Raw genomic sequence first — 23,138 nt, 5'->3', positions numbered from 1 at the left:
ACTACGCCGGGCGCGGCTTCTTTACGGCGCGGAGCGGAGCCCGCGGGAGGCGAGCGGGAGCGCGATCGGTTCGGTCCGGTCCGGTCCGGTCCGGTCCGGTCCGTGCGGCGCGGGGCCGGGACCTCTGCGCGGGCTCGGGAGCTCCGCACGGCCCCGCCGCTCCCGGGCCGCTCCGGGGCGCGCCGACCCCCGCGGCGGCTCCGCCCCGCCCGGCCCGGCCCGGCCCGGCCCCGCCCCGCCGGCAGGAGGTGGCCGCCCCCCGCCCCCCGCGGCCGCGCCGGTCCCCCCGCCCCGCTCCGCCCCGCCGACCGGCCGGAGGCACGGACGGACGGACGGACGGACTGAGTGACTGACTGACTGACGAGGCCGCCGGAGGCAGCGGCTGCCTCCGAGCCGCCGGGTGCGAGGTGAGTGGCGGCGGCCGCGCTCTCGCCCCGCTCCCCGCGGGAGGGGAGCCCGCGCGGGCGCTGCCCCCGGGCACGGCCGCTGCCGCCGTGCCGGAGGCGCCGCGGGCTCCCCGCGCGCCCGGGCAGCGCCCGCGGTCGCGGAGGTGCCGCGCGGAACTCCCCCGAGCCGCTGCTCCCGCCGGCGCCGCGCTGTCACTCGGGCTCGGGGCTCTTCCGCGCGGCAGCCCGTGAGGATGCGGAGCTCGCCCCGCACTCTCCGCACGCCGCGGAGCACCTGCAGCCGGGGCCGCGCTGCAGCCGGGGCCGCCGGCGGCGCGGAGCTCTGAGGGGACGGCTCGGCGCCCGCGGGAGCAGCGAGGGGGGGGCGCGGCGCAGGGGCCGCTCCCGGGGCCGCCCGAGGCGCGGGGGCCGCATCGCAGCGGGGCTGAGAAGTGTTTGGAGGAGTTTTGTCTCTTCTTTCAACTGGAAAAGGAAAGGCATCGGCGCCGGCAGCAGCGCGCGCGTGTGATGTAAAGAAAGAGGGACTTTATGATGCTGGCTGGTTGCAGCTCAGTAGGATACCGGGAAAGGCGAGCAGAATCAACAGGGCGCTTGTTGAGTGGTGCGCGGAACCGCTTCGGCCCAGAGACCCCGAGCTGGTTTGGAGAGACTGAGTACTCACCTTAAATGGCTCAGCAGAGGGGTTCTGGCTTGCCCCGACTTGTCCAAACTCCAGAAAAAAATATGACGTTTAGAAAGGGGGGAAACAATGTGGTATTGTGATTAATGGGAGAAAAATGAGTAGGGTATGCTGATGGTTATCAGTGCAGTGCTTGTGGGGTTTTACATGGAGCATGGATACCTAGTGCTGCAGAGCTGACTACTTAATTACACCTTTGCATCCATTCTACTAATAACACTTCTTGCAGTCTGATGGATCATGATCATGACTTTTTTAAGAGAGACTTAAGTGGTCTTTAGAAGACTGAGTGTACTCAAGTTTATTACTTGGCAGGGGGCAGCATCATGAAGCCTGGGAATGAAAATAGGAAATGAACATTACTCATTTAGTTTTGATATTGTGTCTTTGACGGTTATAAGTGTCATCATAGACTGATCCTAGCTCAGATAGCATCTCAGGCACTGAAAGACATTACTCTTGTCCTGGTAGGTACCTCCTTCTTCTAGCTGTGCAAGCAGTCCCTCTGATAAGGAATATGTTCTGAACAAGTCTGGTTATTTTTATAGTGGGCAAATGTGTTTCTGGAAGAGTAAACCAGACTGTATCATACTGAAGAGTGTTCTCAGCCTGTAATATCTTAATCTCATCTGTTCAAAATGAAAACAACAGCCACCGGAAAACTGAAACCACTCTTGACTGATGCACGTGGCTAATGAGGTTTATGGCAACAGAACAGTGTGCAGTGTTACTACACTGAGGTGTTGTTGCCTCAGACCTGGAAGTGCAGTTTGAGGTGAGGATGGGCTGTCCGCTGGCTCTGTGTAACCAGCAGTGGCAGAGGTCCAGCCTGAGTTTTCAGAGAAACAGTCCTGGTTTCTTTATGGTCCTTTTGGAGCCTTCATGAGATAGAAGTACTTGTTCTGGAGACTGGGAAGGAATAGTGGTAATGTGCCTTGCTCCTGAAACACAGGCTTGACAGCTGTTCTTGCCAAGAGACGTTCTTCCCTGGTGGGACATTGAGAAGCTTGAGATGTCATCCTGTTCTCCTCTGGCCCCTGAGGCCGCAATAAAAGGGTTTTGGCCTGGTCCTTAAATGCATCTGGCCGTAGGTAACAGCATGGTGAGATGCTTTAGAGTAGTTTGCTCAGTTTCAGTTCTGCTTTGTTTATCTGTGTGGAGGTTTTGTTACATGTTACTGTGTTAAGCGAGATGCAGTTAAATTTTTGATTTGCTATCCTGATAGGAAATATGCTTCAGCTTTCACTTTAAAGTATTTAATTGTAATGCCTAAAGAGTTGTATACTAGCCTGGATGTGCATGCCTGTGAATTTATCTGGCCATGGTATCATCACAAACCTCTCTGATACAGGCAGGACCACAGTGTCCATCCTGTGTAGAAACTTCTGCAGTCACCAGAGGAAAGTCATGGGTTTTTTCAGAATAAAGCTCTGAACAAAATTCCTGTCTTCAGGTGAGTGTTAGCTCTTGCTAGGTGTGGCTTGACTGTATTCCCCTGGGGGAATCATTTCACACCCTTTGTTTCGCTGGAAAATTTATAGTTCCCAACTGCACTGCTCAGTTCTGAGTGGATGCAAACCATGCTGACTCATATGCTGAACTGCAGCCTTGCTCCATGTAAACACAGGCACACTTCTAAAATATTTAATTTGTAATGTCCTCTGTGGAGAGCTATCCCACAGCTCCTGGCATAATTCCCAGAAGCAGCAGATTCTGGGGTTCTGGGAGTTTCAAAGGCCATTGGTGCCCAGCGGGATAATCATCTGAACTAGTTTAGTGTAGTTTACCCTGGCACTGGGACAGTTCAAACTGAACAGGTATTTAATCTTGCTTAAAGCAAGTCTGCTTTGAACAATACGTGGTATGTGTATGAACAATCTGGAGCCTGTTGGGACATGGCTGTCAGGAGATCTACATGGAGGGAAATCTTTGTTATGGCAAGTACACTTTGGTGTAGATGTACCTCCCAACAATTTCTAAAACAACCTCTGTGGGCAGTTATAGTAAAATCAGGAATAAGCTATTAGAGTATTTGTTTTCTTAGTTCCTCTCTGGTGAATACCAGTGGTAATTAATTGTCTTGTGAGATACCCAAGTTTATATCCACGGGTGAAATGCATGTTAAAAAAAACTTCTCAGAAATATGGAAACTCACACCCATTCATGGCACGCAAAAATTCTCATTCTTTTAATTGAAAATAAGTTACAGTATATGATTTGGCTACAAAGGAAGAGAGTGGAATCAAAGAATGATTTCTAAGTACACTTATTTTGTCTGTACCTGCTAAGTACAGTATTGGCATTTTAAGATAAATATCTTCTCCTTTAAAGCAGTAATTAGTTCAGTGGAGACTAGTTCTTTGGTTCTTTTGTGGGTTTTAAAATTTAAAATTTGGGGTTTTTTTTTTGTGGGTTTTTTTTGGTTTTTTGTTTTTTGGGGTTTTTTTTGTGGTTTTTTTTTTTGGGTTTTTTTTTTGTTTTGTTTTGTTTTTGTTTTTTTTTTGTTATAATTGTGAGCTTGGTTGAAAGAGTGATCCAATACAATAAGTACAGAGAGTAACTTGGGAGAGGTTCAGTGATCTTATGGATGGTCTAGATCAATCCCATATCACTTGCTCAGGTGGGCTGACTGTCAGTGCATTACCTGTAACAGTTAAACATCATCTGTTTACTGAACTGTGCCCAGCTTTGCTGATGTCATAACTCATCACAACATCCTGCGACATTTTAAGCTTCCATTCTTAAGTTTTTATTTTGAGAACAAGATTCTAGAGACACTAGAGTAGTGGGATGTGCTCAGAAGTGGGTGTGTATGGGTTGCAAAAGAGGTTCCAAACCCTGGAGAAAAAGCCCCTGGTGCAAATGGGGCTCTGGAGCTCACTGAGGTCCCCTGGGGATACAAACCATGGCTCCCAGTGCCACAGCACAGCAGCACTTGTATCCATGCACTGTCAGTGCAGCAGGAAAAGCAAATCTGTGCTCTTACCTTTACAGATGGTAAGATTTTAAGGTATTGTGCCCATCCCTTTGACTGCAGGAGGGGTACCTGGCATAGTACTGTTTTGGTACAGGAAGCATCTTTTCTGTGTATATGATTCAAGGCTCAACTTATTTTCCTTCTTTATTAATATGGGGAATTTCCTTACAAATGTGGCTTAATTCACAGATTAATTTCACTTGAAAGACTTCTTTATCTGAAGTCTGAAATTGAAGTGTACAGATGTGGCACTTTGTTGCTTAAGTGTGCTGAGAGATACATTTGGCATTAGTAGAGTCGCATTAGTTATGAGGTAGTCTTACAACCCATATTTCAAAATCCTGCTTTCTATGATGGCCGTTAGTGGCATTTTTCTTTGTAAAAGCAAAGGAAATTAAAAATTGTATCTACATCTGTTATTGTTGCTACCACAGCTGTCTTTGTCCAGTTTTAACATCCTATTCTGAGTAGCTCCTAACTGGGGTTGTAACTTCAATGGCTATGTGCAGAAGAAGTGGAGATCTTTCAATGCTGTCTTCTTCTCTCAGTCAAAAAATATTTCTTTTGAGTTACACTAGTTTTAATCAGGATGCAATGAGTCGAAACATTCAATTACTAACTCTGTTTTGGTGCCTAGTGTAGTTAGGAATGATATGGTTACGACAGAAATTAATTATATTATTATTAATTGTATTATTATTAATTATATTAATTAATTATATTAATCAAGCCAGTTCCTTAGCACTATTTAATTGTGGGTTGTCTTGAGCAAGACAGATGGTACCGCTGATACTGTGCTTCTGAGACTTGAAAACTGGGAAGATCACTTGAAATAAGGTGATGCAATTTTTGTACGAGGTCGCGTACAAAATTGTGTCTTCTTCAGATAGCAATTGTGAAACAAGCTCCTTGCAACATGCTATCAGTTATTGCATAAGTAGGCACGAAATAAGGGCCACCCCTCTGTTTAGGTGAGCAGTGGGATGTGCTGTCTTCAGGTGCCAACTTACTTTTACACCGATGTGCAACACCAGTGTAAAAAAAGATATAAAAAGATGTAAAGCCCGTGTTTATTCAAACCCTCCTTTCTAGCATACGCAAGGTCTTCCTCTGAAGTGGAAAGCTAACTCCTGTGTAATCTATGTTAAGAGTTTGTAAATGGCTGTCTTCCTAACTCTAGCTGGAAAATACTGTCATGAGAAGTTTTTTTGTAAGTTAGATGGCAACCTGTTAGTCTGAGTAACACGTTGTTGGAAACTGTTGGTGGTAAAGTAGCAGCAGCTTGGAAAGCTCTGTGACCCTGATCCAGATTGGTTTTAGAAGGTAACTTCTAATACAGAATCTTGTACAGTTTAGTCCAGTTGAAGGGTCAGCTGTCTATTTTGAAGCTCAGACTGCTGCCTTTTAAGATGAAAGCCATATTTTGTGAATATGAACTCCTTTTTATCTGCTTGCTGGGCTTGTCTGAGGGAAGGAGCAGCTGTAGTCCATTCGCCAGACCTGCATTTGGCTGTTGCTGCCATTGTGTTGTGTGTAAACATGTACCATTATTTTGGATCATATAGCAGCCTGTTCAAAAGGGTCTCGCATTCCCCAGCTGTTCTGCAACTTTTCCATCTCTGAGCTTGCCAGCTGCTTAATACAGGCAACTGTAGCTGCATTTGTTTCTCTGGTGTTAAGTATTAGTGGAGATAAAATTGACTTCTTAAATGTTAGATGCTGTGAGCCCCTCTCCTGCTTCGAATGGACTTAAAACAAAAGCAGGTTGTTCTTACCACATCGAACCTGTTAGACGTTTTCTTTGTCACTAGTTGAACAGATTGCATAAAAATCTTTGTTTTGTAGATTTGAAACAAACATGAAATACAATTGTGTTTACGTATACAGCCACAGATTGTAGCAGTAACTAATCCTAAATTACTGGGTTACAAAAAGGTGTGCCTTAAAGCCATGTCAACAGTTCATTTGTTTAACCGCTTCTCTGAACAATGTTCAGTTTGACAAGGCATCCTGTGCTCTCTTGTCAGCCAACCCTTTTGTTTACTGGATCTGGGAACTTTTGTTTCAGTGGCAGCACTGCTCAGACACATGTCAAGGAAGGAACAGGGGCTCTGCAGTATCTTGTATCTGCAGTGAGTGCTCAGTCCAGGTGAGGAGCCACAGGCTGAGACCTGCCTTTTCCAGCCTGCTCTCCCTGCCATGAAAGTGATAAGAAATGTCTGGAAAACGTTTTGTGTGACTGAACTGCTCTTTACTGCAGCTTTGAATCCATAGCTATCTGCCTGGAGATACAGAAGTTGAAAGAGTAAATTCTAGCTCCTTTGGAAAAAGGAGATAATTCTGTTCCTGCCTAAAGTTTCTATTCTAACCACTTAACCTGTTCTGTAATACCAGTTTGAAACTTGGGGTGAGGAGGAATGTATCCTTGGTTGCTGCAAGAGACTGCTAAAGATAGTGATAAAGCTAAGTTTTCAGAGGCTTGAGCTGGTGCCATTGATTAGTTTCCTTACTCCCATACAAGGGGATAAATCAGGTATTCACCTGAAATAATTTTTAATGCAGTTTGTATTTGAAAAATGTAAATTTGTTCTTTCATGGTTTTGCTATTCATTTCATGGTGAAGGAGACTGGATGGGAATGACTTGTGCATTCTTGCTCCTGATAGCAGAAAAGACTGCCTCTGCCCCAGGGTCCAAGTTACCCATTGTAACTGGCCTGAATACCCTATTATTCAGGGAGGAAATTTCCAAGTGATTGTAAATACATTTCTTTTTTTCTACCTCTTTTTTTCCCCCACCCTTTCACCAGACCTGCTCTATGCTTGCTGGTTGTAGCTTTCACGTTCATGTTAAACATCAACACTACCTGAATTATGCTAGGATGACTCTGGCTTCATAATAGAGTCTTGACCTGTAAAAACAAAAGCAAAACCATAAAAAAAGTCTCTTGATTTAAGGTGGCATGTTTCAGGATCTGTTTTTCGTATCTCCAAATAGCTCAGAGTTTGAAATTTTCCATTCTAATGCAAGTGTCTTAAAAGAAGTTGGAAAACTGTTTGGCTAGATGCTTGCACTTGTCTTGGAAAGTTAATTTTTCAAAGTCAGTGTTGGAGCACTAAATCATTATTTGTCTGAAATCATAGCAGAAATACAGGCTTATAGTTTGAAGTGATCATACTAGATACATAGTTGTATTAGCTGAGCAGAGTGATAGATGTTAGATTAAAATGTCTAGCTAACACAGAAAATGTAGAAATGAATGTGTGTTCTGAATTTAATAATTACATGTATGAACAGTTCTTTGGAAAACAGGTAACAGGGTTTCTCTTTCAGAACAGCAGATTGACCATGCTTCAAAAATAGAGGAAGACAACCGATACTGAGGGCATGGAGACAGGGGTAGGGGATGGAGAAGGAGCTTCTGTCACAGAGAAAGTTAGGGAGAGCATCTTAACATTTTAATTTTTTTAAGTGCTGCTGATTAATTCATAAACCCCTTTGGAATGAGTTTAGGGAATGGACATAGAGGAGACTGGGAGACGTGGATTTTGAGAAGTAAGAAAGTAAGGAAGTGTTGGTTTGTCCTCAATTGAACAGAGGAGGAAGACAGTGTCTGATTAGTGATTATTGAAGGCTTTAGGAGAAATAAATATTTCTTTCAGAATGTGGTGGGAAGTGAAGTGAAAAGATTTTAAATGGCCTTAAATTGGCTAAACATGTTTAAAATAATAGAGGGGGAAAAAGAAGGGATTACCGTCTCACCCACCTCCTGAGACTGTTTTTAATGAAGTTGGTGAATGTTTTGGGAAGGCATAAAAATAAGGCATTTGAGAAAGCTTTTTGTTAGGTGTTTTTCTTTCTTTCTTTCAAAGGAAAGGTTCTGCCAGTGTTTTTAACTTGGCTTAAATTTGCTCCATCCTCTACAGGGGAAAATATTTATTTTAAAGTTTCCTCTAAACTTAAATTGGCTTCCTAGCCAATTTAAAGACATGTCTGTCTATGTAATACCTTCTAACTCCAGGGAAGCTGAAAACTCTAAGGCTTAATGAAGGAGGAAACCTTGTTGATTGCACAGGAGAAAAGCATTTCTAGCAGCAAAAAAATTGCTGTTCTGAAAATGTAGCTTGAATTGATCCCTTCCACCTTTGTTTCCTTTTGCTGTTGTTAATGATTTCCTTTGCTCAGTGGTAAGTGCTATTGTGCCTGCCTCGCTCCACTGATTCTTCCACTGCTCTCTGGCACTAAAAATTATAGTATGTTTCAATTTAAAGTCCGAAATAGAGCAGTGGCAGATAGAGCTTCTTCACTAAGCTGCAAGCTTATGAGAGTTATGATCTTTGGCACTTAAAGTTATTTCTCTCCAGAGTGGTCATTGCAGCTCTTAGTGTGGGTTGTCCTGCACACTGATGAGTTTGGGTGCCTGTTGTCTCACAGGTTGTGTGGCTCAATTCTCTGCCCCATGTGTAGCTTATCAGTCATGTGCACAGTTCCCCAGAGACTACACCAAATTGTCTCTATCACTGGAAGAATTCTAGGCTTTGAAAGAAGGTTGCTTAGGCAAAAGTTGCGATAATGAACAAAATAACAAAAAGAAAACAATATATTTACTTAGATAATATGTGTCAGTAAGGATCTGGCTTAGTTAGGCTCTGTTGTTAGGATTGCCTGTTACAGCTACCTGAGTTCTGGATGCTTTGCCTTGTTTGTGTGCTGCACGTGACTGAGGCTGTGCTCTCATCTGTAATCAGCATTTAGCTGTAAACTGCTGAACAGTACCAGTACTGCTTTTTCTCCCACCTTACTCCACAAAACTTAGCTGAGGTATTCCTGTTTGGAACATGCTCTTGGTTTTAGGCTTAAACTACTTTAGTCAGAGTCTTCTGTCATTTGTGGTTTGAAGTATATGCTGTGACAAATATTACTTCAAAGGAGTTTGTACAAAACTTGACCCTTGCAAAGCTCAGAGAGTAAAGACTCTCCAGAGCTTATAAACACCCTGACCATGGGATTGCACCAAACCTCTTCTGGATGCTCCCCCTGGGCCCGTCCTCTTCCTTCCTGTTGTACTGCAGAGTGCCAGCGGTTGACAGGCAAAGGATTTGTTTTTCCTGAAATACACTTGTTTGTCTTGTCTGCATAATATTTGTTGCATGCCTGACTCAACAACTTGCATGCAAATGCCTATTTTTGTACTGTTTTTGTGGGTTGGCAACAAAGTAATTGTGGCTTCCTACTGCAAGCAAAAGCCTGGTGTATGGAACCCAGTTGTTTATATGGATTCCTGGTATGGAATGCAAGTTTAATTCTTTTAGCTTGAAACTAAACTGTGTTGAGTAAAATTAACTTTGAATTTAAGTGGCACTGAACCCAGCTAAACAATTTTCTAGGGCTTAAATTAATAAAAGCAAACTATAGCATAGCTAATTACTTCTAGGGATGCATTTCAGGTTCTTAAAATTTGTGGTTTAAGAGGGTAATGCTCAGCTTATACTTCTGTAATAAACTTCATGTCTGAAGTGCACTGTGTGGTGTACCCTGCTGGGATAGTACAGCCACAGATAACTTGAAGGGATTTGTGTGAGCAGGGAGAAGGCAGATGAAACATTCCAGGTAAGATAGAAATTTCCATGGCCTGGTTTGGGAAACTAACCTGCCTTACAGTAAGAGATAGAGAGCCGTGAAAAAGAAGTTACCAGTGATTTTGTTTCATCTGACCTCCTGTTATAGGACCTAGTAGCCTTTAAAAGAGATCTTTAAAGCAATATTTGGTTGAACATGCTTTTTTCTGTACTCCTAGGAGGTGTTTGCCAGCAAGGAGCTGCTGACATCAAAAGCAAAACCCAAAAGGCCCATATTTGTGTGTGAAGTAAGGAAGCTGGGAATGAGAGTGGTTTTGTGCTGAGCTTCAGCTGAAAGATCTTTCCAAATGCAATAAAGAAATGAGGCACCTTCATTATTGCCTTCAAAAAATATGATGACTTGTGAGACTCCTAGAGTAACAAATGAAGACAATGCCCTTCCAATAAAACATATGAAGTAACATTAAATGTTTCTTATGCAAAGACCAATATGAGAACTTACAATCATGCCAATCACCTCTGAAACAAAGCAAGTAATCTTGGTGTTACAAAGGTTTGTTTCTTAAGGAAGCCCTGAAAAAACTTTTTCCATGAACATGTTAGTATGAATTGGCATTCTTCCTTGCACAGGAAACCACAAATTCTTACTGCGGAAAACTTCAAACTCTTGTAAAAGAGTCATTAGTTTTGTGTATTAAATGTTCAGAATGTTCTAGTTTTTGGTTTGTTTGTTTGTTTTTGGTGTGGGGTTTTTTTTTTTTTTTTTTGTTTTGTTTTTTTTTTTTTTTTGTCTGGCCTCTGGAGAGCTGCTCTAAGAAATGCTTCTCTTTTGATAAATAGAATATCACTTGCTCAAATGTTTCCAGTCACTTATAGTCCCCATGCATGCTGCTGGGGCTTGGATACGTTTCAAATGCCAACAAACCTGAGACCATCTTTATTGCTCAATTATTTTTACCCCCTCAAGTCTGACAGTTGCAGCAAGTGAACATGATCCCTGTATTAAATACAGCAATGTGTTTGATGAGTTGCTTTGTTAGGGTTTCTGAAACTGGTGCACTTGAAATTGCCTTTGGTGGTGGGGCAGCTCCCAGAGCAGCATCACTCAGTGCACACACACTCCCTGTGCTGGTGTGCACTCCTTGGAACACTTGTGTGCAATGTCAGTGTGACTTGTACACCTCTAGTATGTGATGTGTACTACAGGCTGGGAGCTTCAGTTTCAGGTGACTGGAAAAATTACTTCTATGACTTCAGTGAGCATACCTCTTTTTCTTTATGCTAGTCTTTTTCAGTCTTTTCCTCTTTTTTTTTTTTTTCAAATCCCTATTCTGGATTTGGTATGCAAGCTATGATCAAACTGCACGTGCAGTGAGACCCTTTCTTAACTAAGTTTTACTTAGTTTTTGTTCCTTTCAAACACACTATCAAAAGTAGCACTCAAATTACACAGCACATTATTTTTTTTAATGACAGAAGAAGGGACAATGGGTGGGGATGTAGGAAGTCACATAAGATAGCAGTGCTAAAAGTGTCTTTTTGTTGTTAGTGGTGGTTTTTTTGTGGTTTTTTTTTTTTTGTTTGTTTTTTGTTTTTTTTTTTGTTTTGTTGTTGTTGTTTTTTTTTTTTTTTTTTTGCAGTGCAGGCTACTTGTTTGAAACAGCTTTATCATATCTTCATCAATGTTTTATAGTTTCTACTATTTTGGAGTGTTAGCTGGGTTCTCAAGTACTGGAACATTACTGCTGCTATTTAAGGCAGGACATCTGTCATGATGTGTCTAGAGTCTGATTTCTCCAAGCCTGAACAATTCTTGCCTTTATGCTCTACCTATGTAGCCCTTGCTCTTTCTACAACCTAAAAATAACATAGAAGTTAAACAACTCATTGGAAGTCTGTAATTTCTGAGAACAGTAACTTGCCAGTAGCTCTGTCTTGTGTAATCTGGACAATGCTTTGGCAGAGTTTCAATAATTTGCTAAACTAGGACAAATTAACTTTTCTTTCTGGTCAGGTGTAACTTTCTGTACTGGAAGAATGTGCACAAAATAAATGCAGGCTTCTCACAAACAGTGTTAACACTGCCTCATGCTGCACACACTGAGGCTTCTGGGACCCAGCCCTAGCAGCATCCTCCTGGCGTCCTACCCTCAGTTTCCTCCCTTGCTGCTGGAAGTCATGGCTTGCACATCGACTTCCTTGGGATTTGGGACTTTTCCCTTCCAGTACCCTCAGTGTTAGCTGCTCTCTCAACTCTGGTTTATGTCCCAGCAGCTGTTCAGTTTGCAGGCTTTTATTGTAAATACTTTGTACAATGTTATTACAGTATTATCAAGTATTCTGTGCACAGGATAATGAGGCAACTCTGTGGAGCCTCAGAACTCTTCTGTTGAATGGCAGACTCTTTTAATCTAGAGAAATTATTCCCCTTCTCCCACTGAAACCCTGCTCTGAAAAATTTGTTCTAGAGCTTTAAAATCTGTATCACAGTTTTCAGAGCAACCCCTTTATGTCTGTGGCCTCACAATAATGCCATTTTTTGGGATGAAATTTTATTACTCTAACAGCTCTCCTCCCATTTCCCTCTTTCCTTCCTGCTCCCAGCTGTATGCATGTGCTGATTATTCTGGGGTGGTTCTAGTCCACTCCTTCAGCTTTGTAAGCTGCGTTATCTCAGGTTTTGGTAGCTGGATCAGTAGATCTGTGTCTGCTGTTAGTGAACCAAGGAAGGTGTCAGACCTCCAAGGTATGTGGGAGCTGGTGCAATGGGGACAGACTGGACAAAAAATGTTCTCTGCCCAGTTCAATTGGCCTAGCATGGATCCCTAGATGAACATGAGTTTTCTGATGGCACCTCTCAGTTGCTTGGCTCTGTTGGATTGTAACTGTGTATGACTAACTGACCCAAAATTGTAGATGCTGTTTGTCAGATCGTAAAAATGCTGTGAGACCATCCAGCATCTTTTAAAATTAGGCTGAGTTACAGCATTTTGGAGTTAGAATGGTCATGGTGACAGCATGTCTCTTTGTACTGGTGGAGAAAATTAAAGAGTGGGGAATAAATAGTAAGGAGATTTGAAATAACTATACATGGGTCAATGCAAACAACATAGGAAGTTTTGGGAAGCTTTGTTAAACTCAGGCTGAGTACTTAAAGGTTTAATGGATAGTAATACATGCTATTGAACCTGATGGCTTTGGCTTGTGATCACCAGTGAAGGCCTGCTTTTTCACCTAGTTTTGCAACTAGGAATTTACTTTGGCACAAGGAAGATAAGTTTCTTATTTGAGTTAGCAGAATACAAGTGTGTGGTTGGAAACATTCCCAGCAATGATCTGATTCCTAGCCTTTTCTGTAACTGCTCAATAGTGCCACCAATGCATATTTGGCCAGAAAATAGTTACAATAACTTGCATAAACCCCAGGATTTTTTAATGTCTCAAAACCACTTTAATATAGGGTGCAAGAAGCTGGTCATTTATAAACATTGGCTTGAAACAAAGTAATCAGATTTAACAGAACAGCTTGGTGGATGGTCAGTTCCAGGTGCCCTGGCTTCCTAGGAAGTGCCAGCTGAGTTATCAGAGCTATTGCTTCTGCCTGCTGACTGCATGGCAGCCCAGGTGTAGCTTGGTAAACTGCCAGCCCCTGGCCCTGCACACCTTCCTCACAGTACAAGAGTCTTGTGACTGAAGACAGCATCTCCCAGCCCAAGATCTCTAGATTACTGCTGGGCTTCCTTTAGAAAGGACACCTGAGCTGGCTCTGTTGCTTGCTGCAGGTGTTGAATTGCTCCAGTGTTTTACAGGAGGCTGTGCTGCACTATCAGTATATTCTCCAGGCTAAGTCATATGTACATTTCTGACCTAAACAAAAGAAGGCCCTATCTTCTTTTACATCATAAGAAACCTTTTCCTCATTATAAAGTATTTAATTTAAGTATTTGAGGTAAAGAAAAAAAAAAAAACCCAAACAATAAACCACCAAATGAAAATATTTTGATTTCTAACTTCATTCTGGCAGTAGATGCACATCCAGTGTCTGAAGGGAAGACTCATGACTGTTAAGGTCCAGATGTGAGAGGGTGTTCTGCATTACAGGTAGATGAAATAAAAAATATCAGAGCCATCTGGCAATGAGCAGAGTGCAACTGTTTGACTGCTTTGAACTTCACTTAAAAATGAACTTCACTATAAATGAACCTTTTCACAGGTTTTCTTTTGAGGAGTGTCCTGAAACTATTCTCATTAGATTTTTTTAATTTTTGTTTTTACATTGTTGGCTGGTAATTTTAGCATCCAAAATACTGCATAATTCGGATCCGAGATTTAGACTCAAAGTTAATATATCTCCATAGCAAAGTCCACGTTGTTCAGAGATTTTGCTGTGTTAATTGTTAACAGAGGTGCTCTCGCTGCTCAGCTGAGCTGCAGGGTTTGTTAGCTGAGCACTGCTTGCAGCACTCTTTTTTTAAGTGCTATTTTTGATGTCTCACAGCACCAACATGTGTAACTTGATTGATGTGACATAGAGGAGTCTTATCCTGAAATGTGCTTCTGGAACTTGCTTGAGAGTGTTCACATTATACTCGAAAATACTACTTTTTATTTTCTCCAGGGTTAATTTCACCATCAATTTGATTCATTCTATTTAATTAATATACTTACTTTGATCTTTTAGCGCAAGATCTGATTTTATTTGGTTGTTCACAGCAACCTGAGTATTGTGTTTTATGTTTGGTTTGGGTTTTGGTTTTTTTAAATCCTCTTAATATCTTCTGCATTCAGTGCTGTTGTTTAGAACAAGGATTTATTTGAGTGTGCACCTGCTTAACAAGATTCACTGTTATGTTTCAGGTGTTTTCAGAGTCTTGCTTCATTTTGTCTACTGCCTTTGCTTCGTTTCTGTTTGTTTCTTGTATGGTACTATCCATTTGCAAGACCTTGGAACTACAGCTCTCTTCCATGTATAGGCAAGTCTTCTGTCCTGTATCATAATTGTTCAGTGAAGAATTCTCAGTTGTTGTTAGGGAAGTTTGAGATGCTTTGAGGTGTTGCAGATCAGAAGACCATTGTAGTTCTGTAACAGTTCCTCTGTTTTCCAGTGTGGTCACTAACAGAGCATTTTTGAAAATTCACATAGGTGAACAGAAGTGCAGTGGGCCACATGAATCCATCATGTTGCTCATGTTACTTTGTTTGAAAATAGATATTTTTTTTAAAACTTTAGGAATTCTTATTGAATTTATTTTTAATGAAAATAGTTCCATTAATAAGGGAGTTGTTTTCAGTCATGCTGTCACAACATGCTTAAGTACAGGAGATGAATCTAAACATGGGGGATGTCTGGAATACATTGTAAAGAGATGATCTGGATGGACTAGTGCAGGACCTGCTGGTTAAGGATCATTTATGATTAGTCATGTCTTTCTGACTTGTCTGGGGAAACCAAATGTTTGATGTTCCTTCCATTTCTGAATCTTTCTAGAGACTGTGGTTAGCAGTGACTGTTGCCTTTGGTAGGAAATTCAACTGTTTCTATTTTGGATTTTATGATTTTCTTTCTATCATTAGTTGATTCTTGGGTATTTAGGAAGTTTCTTTGGTGGGTGTTCCTGCTGAAATCGCTCCAAAGACTTCATTGCTCAACACCAGCCACATCCACTTGATCCAAGTAGTCCCAATAGCTGAAGTAACTTATTTTCTGTTGGAGTTGGATGATGTGCTTGTGCATTTTAGGATGATGCATAATAACCTGACCAGGAGAGATGCCTGTGGAAAAAAAGAAGAGGAAAAGAGGATTCCTAATTATGTGGCCTCTTACTAGCTTTAGGGAAAAGGCTGCTGGAAGGCAGGTATATTTTAAGGGACTACTTTTTCTTATGAGTCTGCACAGCTTACATTCGCATTTAGCACTTCAACCTTTGCCTGACCTCACCAAATCTTCTCCTTTAGCCATACTGGCAGTATCTTTCTTTTCTGGCCAAAAGAAGAGAGGCATGCGCATTATAATATGCCTTTTTTTTTTTTTTTTTTACCACTCAATCATTTTGCCAGAGTGGGGAAGTAGTGTGAGTTTGGAAGGAGGGCATGAGTTAAGTGAATGATATTGTCTCAACAAATTTTGTCTCTTTAAGTAAAAACCCAATGAGGGTTAAAATAAACTCCAGCAAAACTCTTTTTGAGAGTTTTGAAAGCAGACTCATTTGTTTTTGAGAGCAGACTAATCTGAAGTACTTGATGTTCAAAACTGTACAATTGTTATATGTAGAACTGTCTTTTTAAAAGATTTTTTCCCCCCTTAATTCTTGAACTGCAGAAATAGACACCTGTCTCTGGGTAAGTACGGGCAAGTTCAAAACTGTAAATGGTTTTTGTGATGAACTGGAGTTTCAGAGGTGACACTGGTGTCAGCTCTTGTCTCCGTCCTTGAATGCAGCAACTTTGTTCCTCTATGGTCCCGTAGAAAACAGTTGTGATCACTCCACTTCTTGGCATATAAAAGTTCAGCATCTTTAAAGAAATGAATACTTCATGCTACTAATGGCTCTGGAGTGACTATTTTAAGTGGAAACTGAGCAGTTCCTTACTTATAATGTGCTCCAGATTGTGTTTGTAAACATTCTAAAAATTAATTGATGCATCTGATTTTCAGTATTTCTCATATATTTCAGGGAGACAGTAAAGTATCAAAATTGATGTGAAATTGATTTGTTTTGGAGAAAGAGAACAGACTGGCTTGAAGGAATGACTCTCTAGACCTTAGTGCTTGGTATTAACCCTGAAACTTATGTACTGAGAATGCCATAGACTTAAATTACAATAAGGAAATAACATGGCAGAAAAATGAGTCAGAGAAGTGAGGTAATCTAAGAAAATCAAGTAAAATTTAGCTTGTAATAATGAATTATTGAATACATGGGGTTTATTTGAAGAGGTGGTTAAGAACTGTAATCTGCATAACGGAATGTGTGTTCTAAAGGAAAAAGTTGCTATTGTTATAAATTCAGAACGTGCAAATGTCTCTGAGTCTGAAGAAATGTTTCAAAAATTCATTTTGAGGACTTGGAAGACAATCTAATAAGTGTGTATGGAAATCTGCTCCGCAGTACTATTAGGTTGGCAGGTGACATTGGTTTACATGCTAATAAAATACTGCTTTCATGAGTGTTGCTACTCAACAAGACTAAGAGCTTTATAATTTGGTTTTGCAGCCCTTTGAGAACATGTCCTGCATAATTGATGCCCCTGCCAAAGGAGCTAAGAGAGGCATTGTAATGGAACCATCTCTGATGTCACATTTTAGTTGTTAAGGAGCTATTAAATAATGAAACCTTTAAATCTAAGGTCATATTTCATTTTGGCTAAAATTGGCATTTATTTAATTACAGTTGTGCTCCATTTCTAGGGGGTTTATGGGAAAATATTGAAAGTTGTAATTGTTCTTGCTCAGATAAACAGTTGAGGAGGCAATTGACTGCAAGTCTCATTAGACATTCACCTGTGTTAGGATGGATGACTGTGACTAGAATTAATGGCAGCTGGTTTCCAGGTATAAAGGGAATCTTTTCTTTGCCAGGTGTATCTCAGTCAACTTTGCTGAAGTTATTTGAATGTACAGTCAGGTGTACACAGGGATCTGGGTAAAACCTGGACTGTTTATCACTGGGATATCCACTCTCACAGTGCCTAGAACATGTAGGAATTGCAGCACTTTTTAAAAACTGGATTTGTGAGATCAGCTAGTTCATGCAGTTAGTGCTTGGCTTTTATTCTGGTATATCTAATTGATATGTAGAAGGAATTCAAGCTGCAGATTAAGGAGTGAGTGTGCCTGTGAGGGCTCAAGTAATGTAATTTGCCCTCTGAACTCATGACTGAAGCTCTAAGTATAGTCTGTGTTTCTGGCCACTGTTTCTGTCCTGGGGCACTCTGTCAGGAGAGATTCCCATGCTGTTGCTTGCACACTGGCCCATGTCAGAGGTTACTCTCTCTGAAGGAGTGCAAACAGCCCAGCCCCAGTTTCTTACCAAGGCCTGGCAGAGCAGAGCTGTGCAAGTGCAGCTTAGAAGTCACTGAGACAATGCAAACACAGCCCACTTGGGTCTGCCAGCTGGCTGACACATGAAGTGGGTGTTTTACAGCACATACTCTCTAAACTGCAAGGAAGATACTTAAGACAAGAGTTGATTCCTAGATGTGCTGTAAACCCTGAAATTTTAATCTGTTTGTTTGTATTGTACTGTGAGGGTTGTTTTTTTAGGGATTTTTTTTCCTGCTCTTTTTTTACTTCTAAGTAGGGAAATTCATTTGAACTTAGATGCATTTCAGCAGTGATGCAAATAGTTAATTTTTGCACTAGCACAGCAACTTACATGGTTGAGAGGGCATTGCCTTTTTACACTGTGTTTAGCTTTTCAGTGGCTCATTGCTAGCCTTAAAAAACACCTCACTCTTGATTTAAAGTTAAACATGGTTGTCTAAAACTCAATTGAAAAAAAAGAAATATAATGTACCTGTTGTGTATGTTTCTGAGAAAGCACTTGCCTGCTGCTGGCTGACTGGCAGACTGAACACCTGCCCTAGACAGACAGGTTAGGAATTTCCATGGGGCTGGGGAAAAGTGAGAGGACACCCCTGTTCAGGGCAGGATGTGCTGATGTCCCTGCTCTGCAGTTTCTCAAGCCTGTGGAGCAGGGAGGGCTGTGCTTGCTGGGATGCCTTCCCAGCTGTGTGGTGGAGGAGAGGAGTGCTGGCTGAGCTTGCCAGCAGTGATAAGGCTCCAGGTGGGGATCACAGTAAATGTGCTGTGAGAATCAGCTTTCCCAGGAGTTACATGAGCAAAGATGTTGTTCTGCCACTTGTTCTGCTGGAGCCTTCTTGCTGCTAACAACTAAATATGCAAATCAAACTGTGGCTCTTCCAGCCTTCCTGGTGTTCTGACTTATGGTACTTATGGTTCTGTTTTCAAAACTGAATTTGTCAGCACAGACTATTTCACTCTGAAAATGTAAAATCTTACCATAAGTGCTTCTTGTGTTGTAATAAACATATATAACTTTCCTTTACAAGATCTGCATATCATGCTTGCTTTTTCTCCCCACTGTTTATTCACTACGCTGCCAACAGCATAGGTATATTCTGAACAGGTTTATGCAAAACTGGCAAATTGAATGGTAATGTCATTACTTCCAGTGAATTCCAACTATTGTATTCTACATACAGTATTCATAGCTGTATTACTGACTAACAAGACTGCTCTTGGCTAGAGTGAAGTGCACCACAGAATTGTTCTGATCCAAGGCTTTGGTTATAATTTGAGACAGTTATCTTAAACCGAAAGAACCTAAGTCCATAAATAAACTGTTAAGAAATGTAAACTTTTTAACAGCAGAGACAGTTACCAAGGAACTATACATACCTCCAGGCCAAGATAATCTCTACCATAATTACGTAGACTACTAAGTGAAAAAAATTCCAGAGTTTTGCTCATGAATAAGACTGGATTATTTGTGATGTGATTTCATAAAATAAACAAGGAGACTGAAGACTCCAGAGGCTACTTAAGGTTTTGTGGAGGGGTAAATGTTAATACTTAATTGTTTAAAGTATATGTAAGGTGATACATGGCAAAGCTGTACAAAGTATGCCTTAAGAAATAAAATTATTGTTAGATATATGCTGACTTTCTTTAACCATGTAGCTGTGTTTGCAACAGGTCACTTTAGTAATCCATTCAAAATAGTCTTTAAATGTTCAGTGAGCTTTTTGCTAGTTGTTCTGCTAGATAATATATATTGCTAAATACTTTCTCTCTGCTGTATCTAATTGTGGTAATAAAGTGAGCATTGCTGTGACCTTTTTTGTTCTGCTTTGGTACAATTAACGCATTTCTGTTCTGATCCCATTTATCCCATCTAATTCTTCCCCTAAGACAGCTGTGCCAACAGAAACACTAGGAAGAATACAACAGTTCCACTAGAAAAAAATGCTCCCCTGAACATGGGTGTTGGAGGAGAGAGGTAGCTGAGGTGTTCAGCCACAGAGTTGATGGACTTCATCCCAATGGCTTGTCCTGCCTGGTCTTTGAGACAGCCAGCCCCAAACAGCCACAGAGATACAGCCAGCACTCTGGAGATCATAGGAGACTGTAGCTTCCTTTTGGGGTGCTTTAAGAATGGATTGTGTCTCCTCCATTTTTTGAGAGAGGAGAAACAAGTTCCATCTTTTGGGGACGCCTTATCTAGGGAACATCCTCAAGACTGTCTTATCTTTTGTTTGTTTTTTTGTTTATGCTAGGTGTTTGTCCAGTTGAGATAAAGCACTATGCATACTTCTGATACAGGAATTTGTACTTGTTCAGATAAATCTGTGTAATGCTCCACACCCAGATACAGAAGGAATCACACAAAGAAACAGCAGAAAATGGTGATCTTGTATTGGAAGGCCCCTTCTGTGCCTTTTCTCTTTACATCCCTTGTACTGGAGCTTCCTGCAAAACACAGCTGTCCTGGAGTCTCTGCATCAGCATGGATTCCTCTGTAAGCTTTATTTTACTTCACTAAGTCTCTGACTCAAAGTCCCTGCAGAGCTTAGAAATTTGAGTGATGGAAGCCAAAGAGTTACACCAGAATGGGTGTTCTGTAGAAAAAAAATTCCCTTCCTTAGACAAATAATCTAAAAAATTGCTCCAGTGAGTTAATATGAATCTCAGTGCTTTTTTAACCTTTTGTTATTTATGCTCACCAGACCCCTGTGAAATTGAAGAGCTCCCTTTATCTTGAATGATGGACTGGGAGCTGGGTTATGGGGGCTGGCTACCATGTTCTCACCCACATGTACCAGCCTCCCCCTTTGCCCCGCTCTGCTCTCCTGACCCCGCACTGAGTCATCTGTGTTCAGTACGTACGAGAGCAATTGAATTATTTTTATGGTTGCTGGTCTGAAATGAGTCGGTGCAGGGTCAAACACTGTGGAGCAGGGAAGGGAGAGGAGTGGGAGTCTGGCAGCCAGCAGCTGGCTGAGATTGCCATGGAGCCACAGACCAGCCCCGGTGACTTCGCCAAGGTCACACAAGCTCCTGTCAGCAGGAAACTGAAACCTCTCTTGTGTTATACAGGGTGCTGACCACAGGTCTGTCAAATGCAGTAACTGGCAGGAAGTGGCTTTAGGTTTATTCTACTTGAATTTATTGTTTGTTTGCAAATACTGATGTATGAATTAGTAGCTGCTTTCTAGTGTGTGCTTCCTATTAATAGATGCTTTCTAGTGTATGCCAAAATCCAAACATACTGAACTGGTCATAACTGTAGATTTTCAGGTGTAAGCTGGGTGCATTCCACAAGGAATTAATAATTAACTCGAGATAACTTTCCCTTAGAAATGTGATTTTTGTACAGGTAGTGATCTGTCAACTACAGCACATTTCTGTATAAGGACTACTGCCCTTTAGTAAAGATAGCTCAGGAGTTAGTGCCTGAAACAAATATTGCCAATTTGGTAAAAAAATCAGTTGGTCACAGGTGCTTGATAACTCACACAATCTGCAGCTGATACTTTATCAGTGGCCTAATACTTTATTTAGAATTTAGAATGGATCATTTCACCAATCCTGGGCACACAAATTGCTGGATTTACACAAATTGTTGGACGTACAGCATTTTGAACTATGTACATTATAAAAGCAGTGCTGAAAGTAAGGGTATGAGGGCTTAGGTCATGTATTCTGGCAACAATTTCTGTGCTCTATTTTTCTGTTTGAATTCATTTGGGAGGAAAGAAACTAAGATACCTTTTTGAGTGAAGATTTTGGAGCTCTGTGCTGGTTATAAATCTGTTGTGTCACTTCTGTCTTTTTAAAGTTTCTTTAGAAAAAGGGCTAGCCAAAAAATATTCTGGATGTGATTGTATGTAACATATGTGCATTTTCTTTACACAATACATAACAGTTAATTCAATTTGAAGCGCTTTCTTCTAGCTGTGACAAATCTTGTCAAACTACCACTTGACTTAACTTTTATGTCTGGTTATGTTTTTTTGTTGTTTGCGGTTTTTTAAATTTCTTGGAATCAAAGAAAGCTTGTTGCAGGTGGGTTTTTGGTTTTGTTTTGTTTTTTAAAAAGGATAATACTGGAGAAACCTATCTCCAGCAATCTAATATATTGTCTGGTGTTCTTCTAGGAACAAATATATCATATGGATTTTTATGTAGGAGGCTTTTTAGACTTTTGAAGGTTGGGTGTTAGCCACAAGGTTCATGTGACATGACAAATGTGGAACATCTGTGTACTGCTGCACATCACTGTTCTAAAAGTCATTCCCCTCACCACATGCATTGAATTAAACACAAGAATTTAGAGAAAAAATAGTTGGAAGGACACATTCTGTCAAATACAATGGGAAGGATTTGTTGTGAAGCCATTGGAGCTCACTCACACAGTTCTCCAGTCAATAATTCAGGGGTCTGGTGTGCTCTGTGCCTCAGCTCTTCCTTCCTTGGAGCTGGGAGAGTGGTATTGTGCTTTCCTAGTTGGTGGTAAACTGTTTTCTGGATAGAAATTAGAGTTGAGCATAAGGCTAAACTCTAAAGGGATTTCTAATAAACTAAAGAGATTTCTCGATGCAGTTTCTTGTTTGAGTGATGTTTGGGCTGCATGTGAGGTGAGTAGGTGGCTGAGTTGGCTTCCTTGCATTGCAAACAAAGTCTGGCCGAGTGCCTTAAAGCAGGAGCTCTCATATTAAAACATGAATCTTATTCATAACTCTGCCTGAAGTGATCTAACTTGGTGAGCAATGTCCTTGTAAATCCTGAGTGCTTCTGTTTGTCTCCGTGCTATAGCTGCAATGAGAGTTCTTGCTTATTAAATAAATAAATAAATGTGATAAACAAAAGCAATTCTTATAGGTAAGATTTGACCTGGAGCATTCAGAAGCTAGAAGTCCTCATTCTCCTAGAGTGATTACCAAATTGCATGAAGGGTGCTGTGCTGCATTAAAGCCTGTGTACTTTGGTGCTATCTCCTTGTTCTAACAGAGAGGCTGCCAGTTTCAGATTGCGGGATACAGTATATCCAAAAATCCAAGTCTGGACGAAGGTCACAGCTTCAGCTGAGGTGGAACTCAAGTGTTGGTCTGGTAAAAAGCTCACTGCTGTGCAGAGGACAAGTGGCAGATATGAACAGTTGTCTTCCCAGTGACTTGCATGTATTTCAGAAGTGGTCTGAAGCTGTGTAGCTTTGAACGCATCATTAAGTAGTGGGTTTTTAAAGTCATTTAAAGCTATCTTTTAGGTATTGCTATTACAGATAAGGGTTTATTGAGTTCTGATACTCACAGCTAGAAACCAATATTAAAAATTTTGTCCTCACTTCCTAGTTTATCTTCACAGACTGAAGTCTGGGACTGCGAATGTAAAGGACCTCCTCTAGTTGATCTGAATTTAGTTTCAAACATTTGCCTCTGAGATGACTTCTGAATACTTCATACATTATGATGGCT

General features: G+C 41.3%; 1 long non-coding RNA gene across 1 annotated transcript in view; it reads left to right on the top strand.

Annotated features, from left to right (window-relative positions):
• Positions 1–273: 273 nt before the first annotated feature.
• LOC128809477 (uncharacterized) overlaps positions 274–23,138 on the top strand; it is a 69,320-nt gene continuing 46,455 nt past the window's right edge. Inside the window, exon 1 of the long non-coding RNA XR_008437732.1 lies at positions 274–407. This is a non-coding gene — a long non-coding RNA (uncharacterized LOC128809477). The remainder of the gene's footprint in view (positions 408–23,138) is intronic.

This window comes from Vidua macroura, chromosome 1, assembly GCF_024509145.1.
Source record: "Vidua macroura isolate BioBank_ID:100142 chromosome 1, ASM2450914v1, whole genome shotgun sequence".
Taxonomy (NCBI): Eukaryota; Metazoa; Chordata; class Aves; order Passeriformes; family Viduidae; genus Vidua; species Vidua macroura.
This window is presented reverse-complemented; position numbering and strand designations above follow the sequence as displayed.